Raw genomic sequence first — 27,977 nt, 5'->3', positions numbered from 1 at the left:
CCACTGGGATGGGGCCCACAACCTGGGCATGTGCCCTGACCGGGAATTGAACCGGTGACCTCTTGGTGCCTGGGTTGTTGCTCAACTACTGAGCCACACTAGCAGGGCTGCACCATCACTTTTGGATAGTTACGTTCAAGTCTTTCTCCTCACAAGTTGTTTAAAAACAAGAATCTAGATTATTTTTCCAATTTTATTGCAAGGAACCAAATGACAATTATTTGAATCAATATGCTGCAATGTCTGTGTGTTGCCAATTCTGTGATGCCCTTTTGCATGTATATCCATCTGCCCTGATACCAATAAAGTTTAGAAGCCGTACAGGTGCAGATGCTGAGGCCTAATGTGGTTATGACCGTGCTAGCAACAGGTTCGTTAACATCCTGGAAGCATGTCAGGACAATGCTCACCCTCTGATGTTTCCGTCAACAACCATTTAAGGACTATTTGAAGAATCAACGTGAATCCTGGTTGTTGGCTGAACACTTTTTGGTCATATCAAGTATCTGGCAGGATTGAAAGTTTCAGAATTGGTGTGATTGTCTTGGATATAAACCTGAAAACAATAATGGAGGCTGCTTGATGGCACAGATGATATTGTGTGAGAAAAAAATGAACAGTAATAACTACCTCGGAAAGCATTTCAGACCAGTGATTCTGAGTGGGAAGTGGTGTTAGGATCCTTTAACCAATAAACCTCACCTACGTTTTCTTTTTCATGTTTGTGTAAATGCAATACGATTAAAAATAATGTCTGATGTGTCTAAGAGAACTCTTAACAAGTGTAAAATACAAATTTCCTGTGACAAAAAGTTGTGTCATATCTGAATCACCAGAAAAGAGGTTCTGTAATTGCGTATTCTTCCTAAATGAAATTGTTGTGTTAGTGTCTTTGTCTAGTGTTTAACTAAGAGGATGTAATCATTTGAAAAATGTGAGAAGTATTTTTAAACAAAATTTATAACGCATGTATATGTCACTATGTTAGGCCTGGTGAAAATACAGAGAAGTCATATAAAACAAATAAAAATAATCTTACCAAGAAGTGACACTATAAACAAACACTTTCAATAACATGAAAAAACAACGGTGTAAGTATTTTGCAAAAGGCCACCTAACTATGACGAGTCCAAAGACTGGAAAGATGATTCCCAGCATAAAGAAAAGTCTTAATGATTGTCATCTGAGCTCAGCACACCATATAGTAGGATTTTGACAAACACAGACAGTGGCAGAGGTGTCATAGAGAAGAGGTCACCTGTACAGGTGTGCTCAGGAAATAATGAGTAGTCTAGGCTACAACCTATGTCCTGCAAGAGTGCTTGGGGGCAGAGGCAGGCACAGAGCAAGGCACCAGCTCATGGAGGGTCTCAACCCCAGGGTACTTGGACTCCATTGTATAAACAATTAGAAACTTCTGAACATACTTTACATAGTAAGTAAACCTGACCGTAATTTGATGGTGCTCAAGGATAATTCCGGCATTGCATGTAGTGTAGACTTGTGCTGGGGCTGGGGTAGGGTGGGGGGAAGAGGGCAGCAGGTGACGTAATGGACGAATAGAGCAGATGGAAGGGGGAGTCGAGTGGTACACCCCTCCAAGAGATCTTTGTCTGCTTTGAGATGGTTTGGTGGCATTCCCTATAAGTGCTAAGCACTGGTAAAATCATAACCAGAAGTAAAACCATTACAAGTACTATAGTCATCACTATAATTCACATTTTTTAATCCAAAAGAGTTATCTCCTTTGAGATATGAACAAATTTCTCCAATTATATTGTGAACTCAGAGGATTGTAATGGTGCGTGGACATCAGAGAACTTCAAGGTTTGGGGAATGAGGGGCTTATTAGCAGCTTCCTCGACAGTGGAGATCATCAGGCAAGAGAAGACACTGTACATTTAGTCCCCACAGTACTGGAGCTCAGACGAACAGAGTTGTGGACTTTCAGTTTGAGAGAAAAACTGGCAGGATAGAAAACACATACACATCTGCACACACATCTGCACACACATCTGCATACACACATACACATCTGCACACATTTGTATAGACACACCTATATACACACATACACATCTGCATACACACATACATCTGCATGCACACACATCTGCATGCACAGTACACAGCTGCATACACACCTGCACATCTGTATGCACACAGCAGCTATGGGTGTAAAACATGAAAGCTCAGGATTTTTTCTGTGTTGAAGTAAAGCAGTGGAGAGTGGTGGAAGGACACAGGTGTTTTCTCTGTTACAATTGAATCCAACCCTGATCGTGTGACTCCAGAGAAGCGCTTCAGTAAGGATCTCTGAGCCTTTGTTGGTTTATAACTGTATTGAAGGTCTGTTGTGCTCACGTAGGAATCATTTTTAGAGAAAACAGTCTTTTCACAGCCAAGACTTGAGGTGGGCCCAGAGGCCCTAGGCTGCGCCAGGCACTATGTAAACCAGACTCGTCAGCAAACACCTGGAGGCCTGCACCCCGAGGGAGAGCAGGATCGGTGGGCAGTGAGCACTTGGTGTTCCAGTGAAGGGCAAGGAGGGGCTCCGGGGACGGACAGACTTGGCCCCCGCAGGAGCAGTATGACCCGAGGCCAGCAGCTTGCTGTCTCTGCCCCGCAGACTGGTCTGGGAAGGACTCGCCAGGGCACCGCGAGGGGTGAGCCTCCCGTGCCTGGCGCGCATGCAGTAGGCACAGCCCGGCTCTGGCCACAGCCCCTGCAGGGCCCCCCCTCCTCTCCGGCACGCTCTGGCCCAGCACTGCGGCGCCTTCTGATGGTATCTCGCTCAGCAGAGATAGCGCGGGAGCTGCCCTTCATCTCCAACTGTCAGCTTCCTTTGAACAGTTATCCCTCAGAACACAGCAGTTCACTTCAACCGAGCCCAACAGAAGAGGCACCACCCACCCAGACGCACGGGGAGAGGCTGATTGTATCTGCGCTCCGGGCTCTCTGCTGACCGTTTACGGAATTGAAGGGGTAGGAAGGGGCGCGGAGGAAGAAGGAACAGTGACACACACACACACACACACACACACACACACACACACACACTGCATTCCTCTCTTGTTCCAGGTACACCCTCCAAAAGCAAACAGAATATTCTCTCTCAGCATCAATAAAGCCAGTTAGGCACCGCTGATGAACAGTAGGCTGTGGTGCTCCAACTCTTTCTAGTAAAAGCGATGGATTCTTTCCAACCCCAAGGCGAACTCTGCTACCATGTCCTCGTGCTGAAGGGCGGCAGAGCTCAGCTCCGATGACAAGTCCCTCGAGAAGAAACAGCATTGGAGCCCGTTCACCTGCACGGTCCCGCGGAGCTCAGACGCCGGCCTCATGCCTGGGTCTCCGCGCAGAGGCCGAGCGGGGCGGACACTCCCTCCCCGGGTTTGCCGCGCGCCCCGCTAGCTCTGAGCACGAGAAGCTCATCCTCCCTTTGAACTGAGGCTCTTGTTGACAAGCGTCTGCCACACGCAGAGGCTTTGGACGGAGGGTTATTTGCTGCGGATCTGGACCACACGCACGGTCCCTGGCATTTGTGAACGCAATGCCATATTCTAGTGGTTAAAACAACAGCAATCACAACGGATGTTTCCGTCGACTTCTTTCAGTGCGCTGGGTACGGGACTCTGCTGGGCTCTGTGGTGGGGGTGGGGCAATAGGGAAAGTGATCGCTGTACACAGCCCGTGGGCCGGAGGAGCTTCTGCCCGAAGCTTTAGGGCCAGTGGCGCTTGTGGCCCCTGAGAGCCCTCAGCACACGGAAGACAGGGCCATCCCGCCGCTGGACGGAGGCGCGCCACTGGGGGTGCAGAGCGGGGCTGAGAACAGGCTGCGAGTATCACCTAAAGAATCCGCAGAGGGCAAACTGGAAAAGTTGACATTTCAGCTGAAACCTCAAAGAGTAAGTCAGCAGGAAACAAGCCAGGGGAAGTGGTCAGATACAGCTCAAGTGCAGGGCCAGGCAAAGGCCAGGGGGAGATAGGGCTTGGGATGACTGTGGAGCTGGGGGGGCCCACCCTCTCCATCTCAGGAGGGCTCACCCGGGACAGTTAGAGATAGGCGTGAGCACCAATGCGCACCATTACTGGGCTGAATGCAGTCTTGCCATCTGCCGTTGTCTGAGTCCAGCTCCTCTTTTCAATACTGAAGAAAGGTGAAGGGTGACTAGGAGTCATTGAGTGAAGACTGTCCAGAACAAGTGACTGTAGAGCTGGGACTTAAAGGTGTCCCGGCTCACACCAGCCCGTAGTTCTTGCTTTCTCCTCCAAAGGTGCCCATCGCCAACACTGTGCTCCCGGTCCCCGGGGCTGCACCTGCTGACCCATCCCCACCCATCGGGAACACAGCAACCCTGACGAAACAGGGCAGCAGGGAGAGGCAGGTGGTCAACCGTGTTGTAAGTCTTAGTTATGTTTTCTAAGTACATACTCAGGAATGTCTACCTCACAGGTTAACAGGATAAAAGTGGAACGACTTCCCACAGTTAGGTGGGGTGACCTATGGATAAACAGACACTTGTTAGGGCTGAGGCTGGGGAAGCCATGCTTCCCTAAGAAAGGAATTCGCTAGAACGAAACAACAGGCAGAGAAACTTCACTGGCCGCCGCTGATGGTCCTTTAAAGCGAAGTTCTTCTCGTGTTGATGCAGAGGGGCCTTGAGGTGCAAGCTCAAAGTGTCATTGCTCTCAAGCCAAGGGCCATTCTTTAAGCTGTAATTAGAAGGGTTGTCAGACCTTAGCCAGATACAACCTGTATTCCCTAAGGTCAAGCTGAAAAGTGGGAAACAGAATACACCATCAGTAAGAAATGCACAAGGTGAATTGTGGGGAGAGAATGTTCCTGCAGCGAAGACAGGTGGCATTCACCCTGTTTCTTCTCCCGTTTCCTTAAATTCGCATTGTGAGAGAGAATCATTGCATGACAACTAGTCTCTGGAAATTCCTCACCTGGCTCGTAAACTCATTGATGACTCAGTGAGGTTGAGAACATCAAATCTTCCAAGGTCGGACTCATGGTTTCCTTTCAGGCTCATTCAGCCTTTTGCTGCAAAACCAGCGCATCTGCTAACCACATGGACATGGTTGGTGCACCCTTGGAGACAGAAAAGCTTAATTTTATTGCTTCTGGAAGGCGTCTGTGGACCAGAAGGCACAGTCAATGTGGGAGGGTGCAGAATGACGAAGCGTTACTGTTGTGGCTTCTGAAGGGTGTTTTTTCTGCAGAAAGCATTGAGACTTCCCACCAGACCGTTCTTCTGCATCTGCTTGGCCAACAGTCAGCGGCGCACTTTCCTGAAATTAGTACAATATGGAGTTATCAGTGATTTAAAGGACACCACGAGGGTCCTCTGCCAAAAGGGAGACATGCTCACTGCCATAGGAGAATGTGACAAATCCTTTCATTGACCACTCCATTAATTTGGATTATTGAAAGGTCTCTGATTAATGGGACCCGCAAACTTGTTCCGTGGTAGAGCAGTAGAATTAGGATCTCCTCAAAATAAGAGCTCACCCCTGGGGAAGTCGACAGAATAAGGATCTCTGGGACTTAAATCGTACAAGGATTGCATCCTTATGTCCCCGAGTCTCAGACTCTGATGACGGCACCTCTTCTAGGTGTTCTCCCAGCATCTTTGATTCATTTTCTAGGGCAGGTTCTGGGCAGCTGTCTGTTCATTTACCTCCTTGATTAGATTATGAGCTCGTTGAAGGCTGTGACTTCATCCTGATCTCTGAGTCTGTACTTTGGCAATGGCTTAGGGGGGGAAGAAAGGGAGAGGAAATGAAGGAGACAGAGGAAACTCTGGCTGGGTCAGTGGTGCTCTGTTAACTTCCCAAGATGGAATTTCTCACTTTTTTGTTGTTGTTGTTATTCTCACCCGAGGCCATTTTTCCATTTTTCATTCAGATAGAGCAGTAGGGAGAGAGAGGAAAAGAGAGAGAGAGAGAACATCTACGTGAAAGGGACACATTGAGTGGCTGTCACCCGCACGACACAACCAGGGTTGGGGACAAACTGCAACCGAGGTACGTGCCCTTAGCGGGAACAGAACCTGGGTCTCTCTGGACCGCAGGCCGACGCTCTAACCGCTGAGCCATACCAGCCAGGGCTCACTTATTTTTGAAGTGAATTGGGAAGCAAGAACAGATGGGTGCAGGGGTCAGAAAGCAAGCTTAGAAAACCAGTGTTTAGATGACAACTCAACACCTCCTCCCCTAATGTTGTAAGGCGAGGTTTTGAAATTCTTTATATGCCATTTGTATTTTTGCAGTTTAGGTCCAAATTATGAATTCAAACTTATCTCCTGCCATTCCCAACAACATATCCCTAAAGCAACACTCAAGCAAAAATTCTCATTATTGTCTGGTCCCTGTGATGAGCACAAAATCTTGTTTCTGTCTATAATGTGTTCTTACCAGGAATTATTCTTTATTCTTGAAATTTTACCCTAAACATGGCTTTTACCTTGCACACTTCCCCAGGTACAGTTACTTTCATTCTCCATGTGTCTTTGTTATTCTTTCTGCCCACATTTATTACAACACCTGTCAACCTCATTTTTATCATTTATCTTTCTACCCCCTTTACCGGACAGCATGTCAGCTTTTGGTAGCACAAATCCTGTGTGTTTTGATTATTTCTAGATCTCCAGAGTCCCAAATTCCTGTGGCCCCTGACACAAGGCAGGCAGGCAGGCAGTAAAATGTTGACTAAATACATGTTGAACAAAGATAACTTTGGGCAGATTCCCAAAAAGAAGCTAGAGGGATCTGAGTGAGCTCACAACAAGAAAGGTGGTGGGTTCAGACTGCATTGCGATAAATCCAATCCCCCTGTGGAGTAAGAAGTGTCCCCAGAACCTAAAAGTCGCCAAAGATGATAATAACCGCTGTTAAGCAGAAGAGAAAAATCACAGAATCCTAGTTTACTGCCTTCAAGGTGATATTTTCGATAATGTAAGGATGAAGTCCTGACAAGGACCTTGTAGTCATCACTAGAATAATCGTGTTGAAGTTCTAGCCCTCCAGGGGATTGTGACACAAATGATCAAATGTTTATTAAAAGCACCCAAACCAATGTGTCCTTCTTCTTGGGCACACAGTTAGCTGACCTGTCCCAGCCCCACTCGAGTTAGGTCTGACGATATACCTGAATTCTGGCTGATGGACTGTGGGCAGAAGATGTATTTTCTGCTTGCAAGTCTGGAACATCAGAACCTCTCATGGGGTTCCTCACAGAGCGTTTGCCCTTCATCTGTGAGACAGAAGAGGATGACAGAGGACCCCGCGGCCTGGGGGGCATGGCCCACTAGACAGCAGGAGTCAGGACCTCTGACGTCTGTCCCCCTTCCTACTGCCAACCCTCATCGGATTGTGATGAACATGATCTCAGTAGCATCACCTGTTCGAGATCGCTTATTGCAGCAGTTTGCCTACAATACTGACCAGTGCAAAACTAAACCTCGAGTGTCTCGCCTGACAAAGGGAGACCGTAATTCCCACATCCCCTCTCCACTCCAGGGGGTTAGTGCCGAGACCAGGATAACGTTTTGTCAACTGTGACCTTTTTAGTGCACGTCATCTGAGGTTATCGCTGCCTTTCTCGTAGGAAGACTGCCCTTCTCAGTGCGCATGTCTGAGAGCGTCACTGCCTTTCTCATAGGAAGACTGACATTCTCAGTGCGCATGTCTGAGAGCATCACTGCCTTTCTCGTAGGAAGACTGCCATTCTCAGTGCGCATGTCTGAGAGCATCGCTGCCTTTCTCGTAGGAAGACTGCCATTCTCAGTGCGCATGTCTGAGAGCATCACTGCCTTTCTCGTAGGAAGACTGCCATTCTCAGTGCGCATGTCTGAGAGCATCACTGCCTTTCTCGTAGGAAGACTGCCATTCTCAGTGCGCATGTCTGAGAGCATCGCTGCCTTTCTCGTAGGAAGACTGCCCTTCTCAGTGCGCATGTCTGAGAGCATCGCTGCCTTTCTCGTAGGAAGACTGCCCTTCTCAGTGCGCATGTCTGAGAGCATCGCTGCCTTTCTCGTAGGAAGACTGCCATTCCCAGTGCGCATGTCTGAGAGCATGTCTTTTCTCATAAGAGGTCGGGCAGGGAAGGGAAATCATTTCAAAGCAATTGTATTCCATTGCGAGAGATCAGTCTGGAACGTGGAGATCCTGCCCATGTGGGTTGGAGGCATCTTCTGCTTTAATGGAGTCTTGGGGTTGAATGTTCTGCGTTTTGGTAGTGTTCTCTCTCATCTGTTCAGTCCAGTGTTGGGGTCTGAATGTTCAGTCCAGTGAAGCTGTTCTAGAAAATGACCCCCAGCATCTGGGCATGCTCTCCTCAAGATGGGATCCCGGGTGACATACCCTTTCTTCGGGCCTCATCATCCTTAGGCTGAGTGTTGAATCAGGGGCCCTCTGTGCTTCTTCCATGGTGTTGACCACCCTGACGCCACCAGCTTTCTGTCCCTGGACATGTGCCAGAGACTACAGAACACTCGGTGGAGATGGCCGAGGCGATTCCAACCTCTGGGGGCATGGCCTGCCCTGCTGTCCTTCAGTCCTTTTTACGCCTCAGATTTCTGACATGACTCTGACTAGCAGGGTTATGAGTCACACGGCTTCCTCATTCTATTTCAGGAGAACCGTGGGCTGCAGGGTGGTGTTGTGGAAAAAATATAAGGGCACCGGAGTCACCCAGACTCGGGTTTGAAATCTGACTCTAAAATCACAGTGTAACAGAAACGTTACGCTGACTCTGAACTCTGGTCTCCTTTTCTGCGAAACGGGAGCAATGACACCCACTCCCAGGCTGCACTGAGCACTTGCAGGGGGTGGCATAAGGCAGCACCCGAGTGATGCCCAGCACAACACTCACTCTAGCACACGCTTCAGGACTATCGTGACGACTTTCTTGAGTCACCACAGATTTTGCATAGAGAGTGAGCACCATCTTTTCCTCTAACTTAGTATGCTAACGTTTGTCATACTACTTAGAGCACACCCAGATGTTTATCTTTATGGTTCAAAGCCACCAAAGTTGTTATTCAGAAACATACTGTTCAAGTATGCCAACACAACCTTGGTTTCCTCCTGCACGTGACAAATGTATCTATCATCGGTGTCGTGGGAGAGTTAAATAAAGTAGTACATGAAATACCAAGTCCATGGACTGTCAATGGGATTAATCCACTCATTCTTCTAGGGATTCAGTACTTATTATGCACATATTGTATGTCCCACCATGTGCTGTATGATGAGAGTCAGTGAGATATGTATCAAAGCCATAACTATCAGACATCAGAACTAGCATTGATTGAGCACTCAGTGTGTACAGGCACTGTGCTAAGTGCCTTATGTATGTTTTCTTATTTTCTAAAAAAAAATAATGAATAGGTATTATTTTGAAGATGAGAAAATTGCTATTTAGGCAGCTGAAGAAACTTTCCAGTTTACTAATTGCTAGAACCCAGTTCCAACCAGGGATCTGCAGCTCCAGGGTCTACTCAGTCACTATTATGTTCATCCTGCCTCCTGTCTTTCCAAATTGCATAGCTGAGCAATTCCCATGTCGAGAAATCCTATCCTCGAGATGGGAGCTCCGGGTGCAGCTGGCTTGGTGGCAATGAATTCAGTTCACCCCATGATACAGATAGAAGGCCAATGGGGTGTCCAGGGGGAGACGTCCTCTTACTAGTTTGTTGGGTTTCTCAGATCAGAGGCCTGAAGGCAGAGATTCAATGGTAAATTCCACATGACCTCACTTACTTGTGGAATCTAATGAACACAATAAGCTGATGAACAAAATAGATCCAGAGACATGGAAGCAGGGGACAGACTGACCAGCCCCAGGAAGGGGGTGGCAGGGGCAGGAAGAGATAAACCAGGGAACCTATATACATGTATGCACAGCCCATGGACACAGACAACGTGTAGTGAAGGCAGGAGAAACAGGAGTGGGGAGGAGGAAGTCAGTGGGGGAGGGGAGGAGATCCGTAATACAACAGTAAAGGTAATTTAAAAATAAATAAAGTCAAGCTCCCGGGTGAAAAAAAAAATCAATGTTAAATACCTTTCACTTCTGTAAACTAATTACTTCACAGGAATGGGGAAAACACATCATTAATAACAGGCAGGACGGGCGCTGAATGCCAGTTCGGTTAGAGCCGGGGCGGTTCTGTATCTGCACCAGCTCTCAGCGGTTACAGCCGGTTCCCCTAAGGTTCCAGGAGGTGGGGACCATCGCCCACCGCAAGAGCAGGAGACGGCTGCCACACTATCTATTCTCGTCACGTCCTTATAGGGAACCACCGGCTAGAGGACACAATGGAAATAGTTTAAACCCAAGTCACGTGTTTCCTTTTCCCTGGATTTTCGGGTGATTCTTTTGACAAGTCTGGGTACCACTGGCTTAGACTTGTGGTTTTGGGGCCATCCTTGGTGAACCTCAAACCAGATGTCTCGCATGGGAAGTAGCCACTGAGGGGAGGTGAGGGTGGCACTTAGGTGCGGAGGCAGAAGGGCTGAATCGGCAGTGATTCGGGGACGTGCCCCCGTGTGCAGACGCCAGGCCAGGAGGGGTAGGATGAGACGTGGGCCAGGAACCAGGAAATTGGGCCTCATACCTCGGGTTCTGGGGCTGGCTCGGCGCCACGAGGCTTCGGGCTGGCCAGTGACTTCCTCCGTCTCCAGCTCTGACTTTCATTTTAAAGCTTTTCACTCTCTGCCAGTTGTTGAACTTGTTTTTCAATTCCAAATTTTCTGATCTCAACTCTGTGTCCCATGTACCCCCTCCCAGAATATTCTTACACCCGCTGAAGTCTGCCAACACGCATCGGGAACTCCTGAGTCTGTGGGTTTGTATGTCATGGTCTGCGCATCAGAAGCCTTTCTCCCAACCTTGCCGAGCCCACCCACCGTAGTCAAGGCTCAGTGATCCCTTCTCTCAGGGAGAGAGGGCTCATGATCTCATTCGCCATTCTGAATCTGAATCTCCAAGAAATTAGGATTGAGCACATGCTAGAATCATGCAGGGTCCTCAGAAATCCCCCTGTTCTCCACACGGAGTAGCTGAGGGCTGCAGAGATTTGACCCAGAGACTCCAGAATGTTTTCAGGCGTGTTGAGTATTTTCAGAACTTAGCAGAAACCATCTGTTTAGAATTTCCCTCCAACAGACAACTTTGCTCCCTTTCTAGACTGCCTCTTTACCCTCAGAGCTCATGGTAACCCTGAAAACCCCAAAGGCTGCTAGAACCACGGCCTCACTTCCATGTGGACCGTAGTATCGCGATGGGGTGATGCTATGGAGATGAAGGCCCACACTCTCTCTGCCCCTCATTCGCGAGTGACCTTCGGAAAGTCAATTCTCTGGGAGGGACAAGGCTTTTGTTTCCTTACATGTATTTTCCTGCTCAACTGGTAAGTGAGGAACCACAGAGAAGGGCTTACGAAAGCTCCGTGAGGGGTTCTACAAAGGCAAGGGGCTCGCTGTTCCGTGAAGCCGGGTCCCTGCCTATGGTGTGCCAGGTGTGCGTGCTGGGGACAGGGGGGGGGGGGGGTGACGGGAGGTCTATTTTTTTAGAGCAGCTAGTTGAGATAGAATTTGCATGCCACACAACTCCTCCATCTACAGTGTATTTTTAATGACCAGATGTGCGTTTCTGCCAATGTCACATGCCTCTACGAGGTCCTTTTCATTTACTCTACTGGGATCTGTGCAGTGGGTTTGAACCGAGGCTTCGAGAAGCAGAAGGCCTGCCAGGTGACCTTAATTTGCAAGGCCCTGGGCTCCCTTGGCTTCGGTATGAGTCGTTCTGACCTTGTCTGGCTTGTTCAAGCCCTGGAGGGGCAGGAAGGGGAAGGGTGGAGGGGGCTCCCGCCCTTTCCTGCGCTGCAGCAGGGACCTCAAACCTGCACCGGCAGCGCGACCAGCAAACAAAGGGCCAGGGCTGTGGTGCAGTGCATGTCCTTTTGTGCCTCGTGGCCAACTCGAGACTATCTTTTCATCTCCTGAAATCGTCCTTCTATTTTGTCATTTTTTTTTAACGGGTTAAAAGTGCCGGATCCTTGCAAAGACACATGAGTAATAGACGCGCACCCCCGGAGAAGAGAGCTGTCGGGAAATACCGGCATCCTATCCGGCTTGCCGCCGTGATTGTTGAAATGACCCATTTTCACTCATTTCACGTGTCATCGCTTTCGTGAAGGATCTCTCTCCCTCTTGACACAAAAAGTACCCCAATTGGTCTTGACAGTCTGTGAGACATTCTTATTTGGACATCGTATGATTATTATTATTATTTTTAAATAACCAGGTTTATCACATTTAAAGTGGCTCCGGAGAAAAGAACAAAAAGATAAGGGACCTGCCAGTGGATGGATCAGCGACAGTGTCTGCTGCAAAGGGGCTGAGAATGGCAGCCGCTCTGGGGACCAGGGCAGGACGGGATCAGGGGTGGCAGGCGGGGTCAGGGGTCAGGGGTGGCAGGCGGGGTCAGGGGTCAGGGGTGGCGAGCGGGGTCGGGGGTCAGGGGTGGCGGGCGGGGTGGGGTCAGGGGTGGCGGGCGGGGTCGGGGGCAGGGGTGGCGGGCGGGGGCAGAGGGAGCTTGGGGTAGGAGCTGGGAGCCCACACTTCTGGTCTTATTCTCCCCCGAATTCTCTCTGGCCTGGACTACTTAGGGCCCTAGTGTCCTCCATGGAGGGAGTTGGGGTCTCTTCGGTGCCCCCGGGACTATGGGAATGGACACAGTCAATAACATGTGATTTCACTCTTCTGTGATACATGAAATGAAAGCAGCAATTGAACAAACAGACAAACAAAAGCTCCTAGACACAGACAACAGTGTGGTGGTCACCAGAGGGGGTGGGAGGGGAGTTTATAAAGGGTAAAGGGGGCCCCGCATATGGCGATGGGAGATTTGACCTTGGGTGGTGGGCACACAGTGCATGTACAGAGCATGTATCATGGAACTTTGCACTTGAAACCTATTTGATCTTTTTAACCAAAATCACCCCACTACATTTAATTAAAAATAATAAAAGAATAGAATAAAAAAAGTTTTTTTAAACATGAGCTTCCCATGTTTCTATAGATGGATGAATTTCTGCTCGGTAGGACGTGTCAGGTAGTCAGACTCCTCCTGTTCCTTCTCCTGGAGACACGAGGAAAATCCCAAATTTCTGCTTGTCAATAAAGCCACATACCTTGTCTTTTAGCCTGGTTGGGCCTCACTTCTGCTTCTCTCCTGGGCCCCGCCCCTCAGATCGCACTCACCCAATGGGGTGGCAGGTCTCCGCCAGCAGCCGCCCCGCCCACTTTGCTGTTTGCAGGTGCCGCTGACTCAGAAAACTGTGTCACCATGAAGAAGACACTTGCAGATGAATTCTTTTATTAGGTTCTCACCGCAACTGTGTGATGTTGCCCATGAATGACAACAAGGAGGCCAAAACATGAGGTGACTAAAGGGGGCCAGGTTCATGGACCCCTGAACCCAGTTCTTTCCAGAATGCCCTCCCTCCTTCTGAGGGTCAGGAGAGCCAGCGCGACGCAGGGCGGATGGCGGGTACAAAGCAAGGGTGCTGGGAGCCCGAGAAGGGGGTTGATTTCAAGCATACAGCGCAGTGATTCAACGTGTTAGCCGTATGATGGGATCACCACAGGGGGTCTAGTAACCATCTGTCATCACGCAGCGTTATGATGATGATACCGACTATTTTCTCTGCGCTTGCACCCTCTCCCACGACTTACTCATTTCTTTACAGCTGTAGGTTTCAACTCTTATTCCCTTCCAACTTTGGCCCCTCCTTCCCCCCTTCCCTTATGCAACCATCAGTTTATTCTGTCTATTTTTTTTAAAAAATGGTAGGTCGATATATATATATGGTTTTTAAAAGCTAGGGGAGCATGCGCACTGGGACACAGGTTAGCTCTCCTTGAAGCCTGTTATATGCATTGCACATGAACAACAAAAGCCTCAAGTTGGAGAATATTAAGTCTTAGGACTTCAAGAATCACTCTCAAAAATTAAAAAGTATCTCTATGTTATTAAGAATAGAACTAAACACAAAAAAGTAAGAGGGTAAATTATGTGGATTTCACCACAATTTTATAAAAAAAAAAAAAATCATTTGACTGTGGGTGGTGGGCACACCATGCAATATGCAGATCACGTATCATAGAAACATACCCTTGACACCTACCCACATGATCTTATTAACCGATGTCACCCCATTACATTTAATAGGAGAAAAAAGGAAGACACAGTCGAAGGGAGGTTACACTCAGGGAGTTCCGTCTCTCCAGGGCACGCCTGTCCTGTTCTTATCTGCAGACCTTCGCAGAGCCTGGAGCTGGGCGCCATGAGCACCGGCTGGGTGAGCAGAGGCCGGGAAACAGCAGCAGGAACCTGACTGTGAGCACCGCAGGGGCAGGGAGGGCCTCGTTCCCGGGGGCATTGTGCACCGGAAATGGATCCTCCCCGGGTGGAAAGTGATCCTGTGTGGTTAGAGCACTGAGTTTCAAAAGGAAAAACGAAGGAGCAAGGGTCAGGTTATCACTGAGGAGAAACGGGAGTGTTTGAGGGATTCGCACACTGCTCGCCAGGCAGTGCAGCCCCGAATCTCTGTTCTGAGCAAAGAGATGACTTGCCGGTGTGAACAAGCGAGAGAGGACCTGCAACAGTCAGGTGGGCGTGGACAGTGCTGCCTGGAATCTCCAGCCACGCCCACTGGAGCCACTACCCACTTTCCTTTGCCAGCTCATCTTTGAGACTAGCCTGTCTCCTAGTCTAACACATTTGTTATGAGAGGGCTGACCGGCCCCTGTTGGTTTGCCGGAAAGGTGCCTGGTGTTAGCCTGGGAGTCCTGCTTCCCAGGGACCTTCTCACCCCTGGGTCCCTGTGCTGACCACCATCTCTGCTGTCCAGACAGCTCCTCGGCCCTGGAAACACAGGAGCATCACGGACTCTCCCTCAGACTCACCCCACCCCATCCAGTCTCCTTGTGAGGACCCCTGAGACTTAGAACCCCTGTCCCCTTCCCACTGCCGCTCTCCCAGGCCAAGCCACGGTCACCCCTTCCTAAATTTGTGTAATAGCATCTTAATTTGGCCTCTTGCTCCTTTGACAAGTAATTTTTATCATAATCAGAGTGATGACTTAAAAATACCAATCTGACCCTGAGCTATGCCGTTCAGTAAGCCCAGTAGTTATATGCAAACTCCTTGCCCCAACGCAAAAGACTCATCGTCGCCGAGCCACGCCTGCGTGTCCAGGGCATCCACGGAGGTTCTCGCTCTCTCGTGGAGGGAACGGGCCAGGGGACAGTGTAGGAGGGCGAAGGCTTTTCCATCTCGTCATGAATAATGGGAACCCTAGAAAATAACTTTCCCTTCTTCTCCTTGAAGGTTATGACTTAAGGTACGCTAGCATCTCCCATGTGGCGAAGGGAGAGGACTTATTAATGGTGAGAAGCTGAATCTGTTAGTTCATGCCTTCCCGGTGGGCAGGGTCCCCTTGTTCAAGAGTCCTCACTGGGCGTTCTGTCACCTCTCGTCACCCATTCTTTTGCATCAGGTTTTTTCTCTCTTTTCCTTTCTCCCTTTCCAGACCTGGGGGTACCTGAGTACACACATCTACAGCTTTGGATCCAGAGACCAAAGTCCAAGTTGAACCTGAAGCCTAAAACGCAATTTCTACTCCTGGTTTTACCACGGTTTTGCTGCGGGCTATCAGATGCTTGTCTGGTTACAAATGAAACGTGGTTTCTCCAGTTGGCTAGTGGTCTGTTTGTTCAATCCACGTGTCCCAGGGCCTGTTTGTGGGGGAAGAAGGGGGGGCTAGAAGGGACTCAGCATAGTGAGGAACTCACATGTTAGAGGCACCCAGAGCTCACACCCATAAAGACAGATGAGAGTATTCAGTTCCCACCTCGCCTCTCACCTCACCCTGGACATTCGCTGAGTAAAGTAGTCTCTCTCTCTCTCTCTCTTTCTCCCCCCCCTCTCTCTTCCCCTCTCCTTCTCTCTCCCCCACTCCCCCTCTCTCTCTTCTCAGCTTCTCTCCAGGTACCTCAAGAATAACAGTGTCTTTAGAAAGAAAAGGGCTTGGCTTAGGAGCCAGAGAACCTCGGTCTAACTGAATGACTTGAGACCAACTATTTTCTCTGCAAACTTCTGCTTCCTTATTTGTTAAAAAAAAAAAAAAAAAAAGGAGAGGGGGGTTGGGGCCTAAACTCTCTCGTGTTTGGTATTGACGCTAGTTGTTCAGATAAACTGCATGATTGGGACAGAAAGTGGCAAGGCAGCCGCAGCGGTGTACCCTGGCTGGGGTGACAGAGGGCGGCCAGGCCAGGCCAGCGGCGCCAGAGTGGGCGGGAGCTGCGCTGGTCAGCAGAGCAGGTGCACAGGGAGGCGACGTGGATGGGAGGTGGCCCTCCTGACACGCCCCAGGGGAAGGCATCACCGGCAGAGGCAGCAGCTTGTGAAAAGCATCCAGGCCACAACGCTGGCTCCGTGCGGCCACCATAAGGCAGGAGAGAGGAGTGTGGCCCCTTCTGACTCGCCGAGGGAACCAGACCCGCGTGGGGCAGGAGTCTACGGTCTTCAGACCACAGCAGTGACGCGGTCAGCTCCGCGCCCCGAGTTGGGCCAGCGGGGAGGCAGGGAGGCGGCCGGCCGGGCCGGGGGACGCTCCACGGTAATGAGAGGAAATAGGAAATGTAATTAACATGTCTGCCACCAGAAATGAGAGCTAAATCCATTACCCTCCTCCTCCAGTTTCTATGATGAATCACTGTGTTCCAATTATGATTTTGCAAGTATTTCCTTGAGGAAATATGTCAGGGTTCCGCCATGGGAAAGAAGGAAATGGAGTCATGAAAGGTTAATTTATTGCAGTGACTGAATTTTCTTTAAAGGAAGAAGAAAATAAAGACAGCAGAAAGGCAGGGACGTGGGCAGCCGCTCTCCCTGGCCTTTGTGGCTCAGTGGGTTGAGCATCATCCTGTGCGCCGAAAGGTCGCCGGTTCAGTTCCCACCCAGGGCACGTACACCCAGGTTTCTGGCTCGATCCTCAATCAGGGTGCATGCAGGAGGCAGCGACTGATGTTTCTCTCTCTCTCCCTCGCTCACCCTCCCTTCCTCTCTCTCTCTAAAATCAATAAAAACATATCAAAAGGTTTTTGAAAGCAGCTCTGACTGGATCACCTGCTCGGAGCAGGGAGCATGGGCAAAGGGAGCCCGAGGTATCCGAATCCTTCCAGAGTCACATCGGGGCCTATGATGAGGGACGGCAGGGAGCACCCTCCGTGCCGGTCAGTGCACCTTGCATCCCCGGCCCCTGTCACTCTGTTGTGCCCTGAAGGCACTTTAAGGAAGGTGGCACCCCTGGTCTGGGGGGTGCTCGTCTGGCTCTAGCACATGCTGCACACCGGGGTGGGGCTGCATGACCTGCCCCTGCCCTCCTGAAGCTTGATGCCAGAGGTGAGGAGGCTCGGGCTTATGTAATGGGAAAGGAAGGCTGGACAGAAGGTTTCTCTTCGGGCTGAAGAGCAGGCCCACCCTGCCGAGGGCGGGGATCCAAGCCAGTGAAAGGAAGTGGTTACCAGCCCTACCTCACATCAGCCAATGATTCTCTCCGGGAAGCCGACCCCTCAGTGGGTGCAGAAAGGATGGGTGCATTCACGGGGCATTCATCTATTCATCCACACCCTTACCATGTAACTGGGGATTCGAGGAAGGATGAGCCAGGCCCTGCCCCTGCGGACTGCACAGGAATGTCAGGAGAGCATCGCCACACGAGGGGAACAGACCTCAGCCAGTGCCATGCATGCGGCGTCATAGGCTCCCGGACCCAGAGCGGTGAATCCCGCCGGGGGAACCAGAAGTTCTCCAAGAGGAAGAAAGCTCTGCAGTGAGCCTGAACCGACAGGGGAAGCTTTTCTGGTGGCCGGATGGACTGGGGGGGCCAGAGAAGGTCCCAGCAGAAGCCCCAGCCCATGCCAAGCAAAGCGAGGAGACCGAGAGCAGAGTGGTGAGTGTAGGGAGCCCAGTGCAGGTGTCCGAATGACAGGAGAGGAAGTTGGGGAGTCACACTTCACAGACGCCATGTCCACCACAGCATGGGTTGTGCCAGGGAGTTTGGGTTTAATCCTGATGACATCAGGGGACTGTCATCATGGGTGACTGTTCAGCATGAGGTGCTTTTCAGCATGAGGGTGACATTTGGGTTCTAGAAAGACCACTTGGGAAGCGCGGTGGAGGGTGGCCAGGAAGAAGGAAGCCTGAAACCCACAGCACTCATCCTAGGAAAATTCTGGGGCCTGAATAATGGTGGGGACAGTGAAGGCAAAGAGAGGTCACCCTGGCGGCTCTGACGGGCATCGGAGATAAGCCAACAGAGGCCGAACGCAGATCAGTGGACACTTCTGTCTGGAGACATGTTCTACCACAGTCATCACTTCGGGGGTACAGTCTAGGAAATGATAGTGTTCTGGGGGGCGGGACACATTATTTCTTAATTGGAAGCTGCTTTGTAATGACTGCAATCCAATCTGTTTTTATTCCAGGTGTGGATTTTATTCGATCCCCAAGACAACCCTGCAAGACAGGCAGCGTGCCTCTTCTTTAGAGACGGAGAAGTTCAGGAGTTGGGTGGGGGCTTGGCAGGAAGCTGGAGTCGGCAGCAGAACCCACTCTGGAACCAGAGCAGATGGCCTCCATCCCTTCCTCCGTCTTCTCTGTTGGCCTCGTCACCATCAGACTGGTCCCAGGCCTTGCAGACACGGAGTTCCATTAGGCACGTGAAAATCACTGTCCAGCGGAGCAGAGATCTGCCTAGGCTGCTATGGAAGGAGGCTGAGCCCGGGCTCTGTTCCCACGTCCACCCACAAAGGAAGGAACCTCTACCTCCAGGACTCAGGAGGCTTTGGAAATGAGGTGACATTCGCCCTGAGGGTGAATGCAAACTCTCCAGATGCAGAGCACCCCCTAGGCTCGGAGCTTTGCCCCTGAAGTTAACTAGTGGGAGAATCTACCTTGACCCGTGTCGAGTCAGCCTGGAGCTGCCTTTTGCCTGTGACCGTCGCTGGTTTTCTGGGTAAACCTTCTCAGTGTCCTCTGCTTCTCTGTGGGGGCCTGTCCTTCTGTCCCCTTGGCCTCGCCCACAAAGGCCACGTGGGGGTCTCTGGGAGCAGCTGGGGCGCTGACGGTGGGTCCTGGAAACGCTGAGCTGTTCTGCACTTCGCCTTGGGCGGAGGCAGTGACCTTCACCTTCGTTCAGAGCGGTCACGTCACCCACGCCAACCCCGTCCTCCCCTGAGCAGCGGCGGGAACGCGACTCCCTGTCCTCGGGGCCTCGGTCCAGCGGGGCCAGCGGCTGCAGATGAATAATGAAGTCACTGTTGACAAGAAATCGTAATCTTAGGGCAGTTCAAGGTAAAGACAGACACCAGCCAGGAACAGCCAAGAACAACACGGCCGGGACACGCGGAGACAGGGGCCTCCAGCCAGACGCTGCTTTTTCTCCAAACGCTGTCGCCAAAAACTCGGTCAGAAAATCTCTCCGTCTCCTGGGTACCCTCCGCGTATCCGTAGTCACGGTAGTGAAAATAATTAACTGTGATAGCTGAGTGCCTACTGTGTCCCCAACTCTTGTTTATACTATTTATTTTAAACCTAACCTTCCCCCCGCAGCCCCCTGCAAACGATCTGAGTAGGTGTTATTACGGAAAAGGAAACAGAGAGGTTGAGTAATCTGTTGAAGTCACACAGTTAATTAGTAATAGAGTAAGTTGGGTCCAGGATGTGAACCTAAGTCTATCTACTCTTCAGATTTTCACTTTGGTTCGCCAAGTGCGGACACCGGTTCTGAAGAGAAGGTTTTATTCATTTCTGAGTCTCTGCATTTGGCTCAATGCGTCTTAGTATTTGAGGGTAAGGGGGATCCTTTCTAAACACGTGAAGGATAAAGCCCGACTCCCCCTGAAACCGCACCTGTGCCCATGAAAAGTTTTGCATCAAGTTTAAAGGTATTCACAGGCTTTTCTGGAAAAACCACCTGTGAACTTCATTCAGTCAGACATCTTGATGAAACTCCTTTCTGTGGACAGATTTAGGGTTACAGTTGCCGACCTGAGGCTGTCATTCGGGGCAGGGCTCTCTGACGGCCTCTGCCCTCCCTGCCTGGGAGGACCTGCTGGTCAACCCCTGCTGTGCAGGGCCCAGGAGAGTCGGAGGGGACCGAGCCAGCGTCCCTGCATCGCGTCTCATTGATAGCTGGGCTCGTTGGCACCGCTTTCTTCACACAGTGAGTGTCACAGCTAGGACATAATAATTATCCTTCTCCCCACTTTAATGGTGAGACAATAGCAAGTCAACAGGGGCTTCATCTAGAATGGGGTTGGATGGAAATAACAGGAAACCCAATTCCGGCTGATGTAAATGACAGAAGGACCTAAAAAGGCAGAAATGGGCCAGGCTGCTAGAGAAAGCTCACCTGGGGCTCTTCAAAGTCACCAGGGACCCAGATGCTGTCTCTCTATCGATATGCTGCCTTTTATCAGTTTCACCTTAACAGTGGCTGCCCTTCAGAAAGGCTTGCTAACGGTGCCCACCTGCAGAGGCAGCGCCCACAAGGGCCTTGGGGTCACTCTGATGGACCTCCGTTGGTCAGCACCTGCCCCGAGCTAACCACGGCTCCCTTCCCCATTCCACCTCGTGTTCTTTAGGGACAGTCTTCTGTGCCAGGAGCTTTTCTACGTGGTGGGGACACATTGTTGAACGAAGCCGACCGACCACTGTCCACTGGAGGTACATAGTCTGCACTGTACATAATCATAAGACACACAGATGAGGGTGATAGGCAGCTAGGCAGTTACATAGACAGAAACGTAACAATGGCCATGATTTATGGAGAAATCAATGCCCACAGGCACTGCACCAAATGTTTTGTGTGGTTTTTTAAGTTCTTTTTTTCCCCTTATTGATTTTAGAGAGAGAGGAAGGGAGAGGGAGAGAGAGATAGAAACATTGATGAGAGAGAACATCAACTGGCCGCCTCCTGCATGCCCCCCACTGGGGATTGGGCCCATAACCTGGGCATGTGCCCTGACCGGGAATCGAACCGGCGACCTCTTGGTGCCTGGGTTGACACTCAACCCCTGAGCCACACCGGCCGGACTGTACCCGATGTTCTTAACGTGCATTATAATTCAAGCCTCAGAATATCCTTGTGTTATTGTCCACAGTTTACTAAGCTCATGCAGTCAGCAGGGTGGAAGGATCCATGCGTAAGTTTCTTTGTGGGGTGAACCGCGCCCCCCTGCAAGGAAATGTCTACCCCTCTTCGGATGAACTACAAGTCACATGCCAAGTAATGTGCCAACATGGACTCAACTGGCCTCTTATTAATTTAGGTACAGGGGTGGAGTTCAACCCTTGCATTACTCTTTGGCTAATACAAAGTACTTAGAGCACCGCATAGAAACTGGTTTTCCCAGATAAACAGTTGTCTGTATCCATGTATACGTCCCATGTGTCCCTGTTGACACTGTCACCTGGATGGTTTTTAACTCTTCCCATATAATGTTGTAGTTATCATCATCCTTTTTGACTTTTTAGGAAATTGACAATTTCTTATCCTAAAAAAAATGTGAAAAGAACTGAAAATTATGAAAGCGTAGGGAAAAGACCATTCATACTGAAGCAACCCAGAAGCAACCACAAACACTTGGCATAGTTTTTCCTAGTTTTTTTTTCTTCGTTTGTATTTTCACAGAAGATTATATTCGCTGTACCATCTTGCACGGGGCTCATTCTAGTTACCATCGCATCTCCCGGTCTCGTGTCATTACAACTTCATTACCCTTATTTTCAGTGTGATAACTCCAGTGTGTCCCTTGTGCCCATTTGATTAGTCCTTCTTTTGCTGTGGGACATTTAGATTCCCTATGAAGACATAAAGTACTTGTATTTATTCAAGTTCCATGTACTTTGGCAATGGCGAGTTATGTTGAGACATGCCTAGATACTTTTTACTGTCTACATGTACAAAATGAACCCCTCATCTTCTCCCAGATAACAAATCAAAGGAAAATCATTGTTTCTCCTACATCCCCTCACTTGCACAGTTCACGGCGCCCTGTTGCCAGGTTGGCCTGGCTCAGAAACGTCCCACCAGCCTGGCCCCCCGTTTCTCGAGAACTCATGCAATCAGCCTCCTGCAGGGGAGAGTGACGTGACGTTGGGGCCTCCCTGCTCCCACTTTCAGAGCAAATCAGAAGCCAGGTTCTTTTATCTCAAGTTTTCTTGACGTAAGAGCCAGGGCTATGACTTGAACATCTCCACATTTGTAAGGAGTAAGTTCTTGATGAATTTCAGGTACATGGACGCTGAATGAATAAGGACATCATCACTTTTACCTTCTCTTAGTGATAAGAGAGTCTGCGTCTCTAGATTTCAAACATGAATACCACTCCGTTCCTTCACTGAGGGCTTGCCGCATGCAAGAATCATGAATTACTAACATGCCCGACTGGTGTAGCTCAGTGGTGGAGCGTCGACCCCTGCACCAAGAGGTCGCCAGTTTGATTCCCGGTGAGGGCACATGCCCAGGTTGTGGGCCCGATCCCCAGGGGGGAGTGCAAGGGGCAGCCAATCGATGTTCTCTCTCATCGATGTTTCTCTCTCTCTCTCCCTCTCCCTTCCTCTCTCTAAATTCAGTAAAGAAAAATTATTTTAAAAATAACAACAATAATAAAAATAGCAACTAGTTAAGGCCTGCTGTGTGCCGGGCACTCTCCCTAGTGCTGCCCACGGTTTTTCTTTATTGCTGACTGCCCCAGATGTGAACAGCAGCCTTTCCTTTAACAGATGAGCATAATGAAACATAGTGTGACTTGCCCATGTGTCCCTGTTCATGCTGTCACCTGATGGCTTTTAGGTATACCCCCAATACACGTTTATTAGGTTATGTCATGGGGCCCACTAAGGGAACCCCAACCATATCCCGGCTATCTGCTTCTATTCCCATCTGGGAACCGAGGAATGTTTATCGATAGAAGAGTCTGGGAAGCCAAAGGGTTCACGAAAAGAGAAATGTATTTTCGTATGTTCTATAATAAATGTCTCCCAGTAGTGTGTCATCGTGGTTTTATCCTCCGGTGTTGCCCTGAGAGGCCCGGTTTCCAACGGGGAAGTTTGCTCGGGTCTCACCTGTCTCTGGGGAGGTCTGGGGACAGCCCTGGGGGTGAGAGCTACAGGCATCGATTCCAAGGCACTTACCCCCAAGTCTCACCAATGCCATCGACGTTTAGGCACTGGGCAAATTGTGTAGACTTCATATCGGTTTCCTCTTATTTAAAATAACAATGCCTCTACCTACATACAGGAATTTTTTAGAAGAACTTTTAAAAATACTTGAAAATTACAACTACCATGCTAGCACATGTTACATATTATTATTGTTATGGTGGTGGCCCCAAAGGCTTCCTGCTTGCTAGGCGGTTATCCCCAATGGCAGGGACAAGCTGCCGGCCACCGGGAGACGCACACTGAATATTATTGGCAAAATCGAGTAGACAATAAAAAAGGGAGAGATTGCAAACAGAGGGGAGAGATGTGGAGGGATTGGGGCTAAACGCAGCGATGGGAATTGGAAGTCATTCTGTGGTCTTTCCAGCCACGCCGTGAACCATCGCTATGGTCTGGAAGGGTTGGTTAAGAGCTCATCTTCTGATAAAGGTGCACCACTGGGTACATCGCAGACATGTTCACACACCCAACGTTATGAACTTCATCACTCCCAGTCTAATAACTGACCGTCCATGAGACCTGTCTTGCTTTTAAAAACATGTTTTAGAAGACATTAATCACTTTCTGTTGCTTATAATTAGTCCGGCAAAGAAGACTAGAGACGCTTCCTGATGATCAATGACAGTGTCTGCTTCATATTGAGCTATAAAATAGTCTATATCTCTAGAGAACGCCTCTTGGTATGAAAATACATACAGTTCAGAACAAAATGTATGCAAATCATTTTTTGTATAAATGGCTGATCTAGCAAAGAGAGAGAGGGAAATTCTCAAAGTCCAGAGGTGAGGAGAAAGTTGAAACCAGAGAGGTTAGCGATCATTAGAGCTGGTATTTACCCTGGCAGTGTTTCCTGATCCCTGGCGGGCTAGTGCCTGGGTTTCAATGGCCACACACGTGTGCAAGGACAAAAGAACAAAGCCTGGGCCTCAGCATAAATAGGGCCCCCAAAAGCTAATGCTCTTAAGGGGTGAACTCTTACAGGGTGAAACACATGCACGCGCACACACACAGAAGCTTAGGGATAATTACCTGGCACCTTCTCAGCTGGGTGGAAAAAAAATCCCTGGATATTTCTTAAACCACATGCTAAGACTCACAAGAGCTCGGGACAAGTCAGTCTACACAAAATCCACATAAAAACCAGTGTTTCTAATTCAACTTTCTTCATCTGATACAGGACCTTGGTTTGGAGGCCACTCAGAGGCTTTTCAGGGCTTTGCACACAGGGGGACTGACACGCGTCTCCTCTCTACATTGTCTACTGGCCACCAGTAACCATTGGCTCGAAAATATTGATCAGGGAAGCCCAGAAATATAGGCGTGGGAGCAGAATACTACTATTGCCCATGAGCTCACATCCTGTGTTACAGTAGCAATGAATATTGTTACATTTGGATTCTTCAATTGTAAAGTCATGTGTGTAGGAAAACCACAGAAGAAAGCTTGTAGAGGGAAAGGGATAGAATGAAGGGAAATTTTGAAAATTTCAATCAATTTAAAGAAAGGTAAAGAAAGAGCACAAAGGTACTGCGTTAAAGTGGGCCAAGGAGAAATCACAAAATAAGGTGGAACAAAATCAAACGTATAATTAAGTTGATAAATATAAATGGGCAATAGTCTCGAGTTAAAAGGCACACACGCTGGTGCATTCCAGCATCATTTGAGAAAGAGCACATGCCAAATGCTTCTGGAGAATTGAAAACAGGGAACCCACCAGCTCATTTAAAGAGATAATTGTATCCATGACACGCGTATTTGTCTCCTACGGCTACGTCATGAATTGCTGCAAACAAATGGCCTAAGAAAAGATCATTTATTAGCTCACAGTTCTGTAGCAGCTTAAAGCAACACAGATTTATTATCTTACAGTCCTGGAGGGCAGAAGTCCAAAACGAACCTCATGAGGCTAACGTCAAGGTGTTCTCACGTCTGTGTTGTTTCTGGAGTCTCCGAGGTACAACCCGATTTCTTGTCTTCCCCAGTGTCCCAGGGCCTCCTGCCTTCCTTGGTCTGTGGCCCCTTCCTTCATGTTCAAAGCGCATCAGTCCGAGCTCTGCTTCCACTATCACAACACTTTTTTTCTGACTTTGACTCTCTTTCCTCTCTCGAAGGACCCTTGTGATTTCATCGGGCCCACCTCGGTAATCAGAAAGTGTCCGTATGTCAAGATCCGGAATGTAAGCCATCTGCAAAGTCTCCCTGAGTCATGTAAGGAAACACAGTCACAGGTACTTAGGTTTAGATGAGGACATCTTTGGGGATACATTCTTCTGTCCACCCTACAACCATACAGCGGACTACTACTCAGCGGTGAAGAAGGAGCATGCTATTGATACGGTGACCGCTTGGAGGAATCTTGAGGCCATTACTCTGTATGACAGAAGCCACTCTCAAAAGCCCACACACGTATGACCGCCTTGCCACAGCGGATTTGAAAGCACAAATCTGTAGCAATAAAGAACAGATTGGGCCAGGGCTCGGGGCAGGGAAGCCGTGACCACAAAGGGATAGCAGGAAAGAATTGGTTGAGGTGACGGAAGCATTTCATACTCTGATGGTGATGACGGTTGCATGAATTGATGATACCTGTGTGACATTTCATAGAACTCTATGCCCCCAAAACTTAGAGTTAATTTTATACTATGTTAAGACAATAAAAGCGTACCGCAGGCAGGAGATGTGCAAATGTCCATCTCTCTCTGCTGGAGCATTTTGCAAAGGGCTCACCTGCTTTGTCCACCTCTAACACCCTAGTCACACATCAGTGAGGAAACACAACCTCTGGTCCTGGAGGCCTGGCGCCCGAGGGAGCCTGGAGCACGTCACGGGCACCAAGGCTGGTCCCCTGCTTGGCACCACTGACCGAGAAATCCCTCTATAGCAATGCTTTCAAACACGTTTTATTTAGTGCTTTTAAAATATATTTATATCTTTGGCCTTGTTTAACATTTTTTACTGAGTTTCCTTTTCCTTTCAAGAAGCAGAGGCCAAGAAAAACAGAACATGAGTTACGGGAGCCTCAGCCAGAAGTCTCCCGAGACGCCACGGTCTCCTGGAAAATTCTCCTCCGGAGTTTACGAGACAAATATAAATATATGCTGGATGAAGTTTTCAGTGACCTTCAAACTGTTTGCATTTCAGGAAGATTCCAAGAAGAGTTTCTATCCCTGGCAGGTTCTTGGGTTTCTGGACTTAAATTAAAAAATCTAAACCAGAGCACCCTTCAGGCAAAGTGTCGGCGAAGCAGCGTGACCGGGAGACCCAGCCATCAGAGTACCTGCTGGGTTTTTATAAAACGTGTCCAGTGCTTTTTCGATGGGGCTCATTTACTCCAAACAGCTTTAGGCAGCAGGGACTGGTATTCTCGGCAAACAGAGGAGGAAATGGGGTCTCAGGTTGCGTAGTTCAAGGTTACCTCGCCTGGAAGAGTCTCAAATTCCTTGTGGGAGAAGTGGGTTTATAGTACCTGTTTGCCAGGGTTGTTACAGGTTTAGCATTGAAGTGAAGAACATAGTAGGTGCTCAATAAATGACAAGTGTCATTACATGTGGGTGAACCAAGGGTTTGGGTCTCCACTCCGGCTCAAAAGGGCAGGTGCTCTCCATGGCCAGCCTCTGCCACCAGGCAGGCCCTCGCAGCCCTGTGTTCCTTGCCGAGGACACCGGTCTGCCTTCCTGGCTCTTAATGGGAAGAGCCGTCAGCCTCTGTGGCCCCATCTGTGAATCACGGGACCTCACTGGCATCCCTCTTCCTTCTGCCTCCAAAGACAAGGGCTCTTCTTCTGCAGGACTTTGTTGTCATTCGCTTTGGTGACCGGCTAGAGGTGTCAAAAATAGACAATATAGATTCAACCCAGAGTGTGATGTCTTCCATCTGTGATGAGGAGGATCCATTTCCAATTCCCAGCACCTTCCCAATGAAAGGTGACAGCCGTGAAGACGTTCCCTCTGTCTTTACAGGACCAGGGAGGTGCTCATCACCCCCCGGGGGCCCTTCCTCCACCGCGGCTCATCCTGCCACCATGCGGTTGAGGTCGGGGGGATTCTCGCTGTGCCACCTCCTGATACTTGAGGTGAGGAGACGCCCGGCCTTACGCCTCTAAACTGCTCATACTCGGGTACCTCCTGCGTACCCAGGTCATGGAGATGCTGGGGGTGGGGGGCAGGAGGAATGAGCAGGATCTGAGCTGCATCAGGACTGGAGCAGGGAATTGTGTTCACACCTACAACACGACGAGGCATCATTCCATCGGATCCAACGGGAGAGCCAGCCCTTGGATGCAGGAAAGTGCTCTGTCTCAGAGAACATACAGGTTTATGTTTGATGTTTTCCCCCTTGTTTTAAATATTGGGTGGCCATTTTGGAAAAGATATTTTTAAAAACTGGGCGGGGGGGGGGGGGGCAGTGAAATAATTACCTCTAACCCCTCACTGACAAAAGTTAAGAACGGTTAATATTTTGAGTATTTTCTGATATTTTTCTAGTCACATCTCTCTTTATATAGTTGAGATCATAGTATGTGTGTGTGTGCCCTGCTCTCTTCATTTAGTATAAGCCATTAATATTCTTTCTTATCATAAAGAAACCAAAGAAAGAAGGAAAACTTTTACAAATTGGAAGAGATTGCGGCGGGGAGGGGCAGCTTTAGCAAAACGGGATTCTG

General features: G+C 49.4%; 1 long non-coding RNA gene across 1 annotated transcript; it reads left to right on the top strand.

Moving 5' to 3' along the window:
• The first annotated feature begins 13,344 nt into the window (after positions 1 to 13,344).
• On the top strand, positions 13,345 to 15,724 carry LOC118631253. Its single transcript, XR_004959752.1, has 3 exons — positions 13,345 to 13,459; positions 14,249 to 14,416; positions 15,612 to 15,724. It is a non-coding gene; the product is annotated as an uncharacterized LOC118631253 (long non-coding RNA).
• Positions 15,725 to 27,977: the final 12,253 nt, after the last annotated feature.

This window comes from Molossus molossus, unplaced genomic scaffold (genome assembly GCF_014108415.1).
Source record: "Molossus molossus isolate mMolMol1 unplaced genomic scaffold, mMolMol1.p scaffold_m16_p_15, whole genome shotgun sequence".
Taxonomy (NCBI): domain Eukaryota; kingdom Metazoa; phylum Chordata; class Mammalia; order Chiroptera; family Molossidae; genus Molossus; species Molossus molossus.
This window is presented reverse-complemented; position numbering and strand designations above follow the sequence as displayed.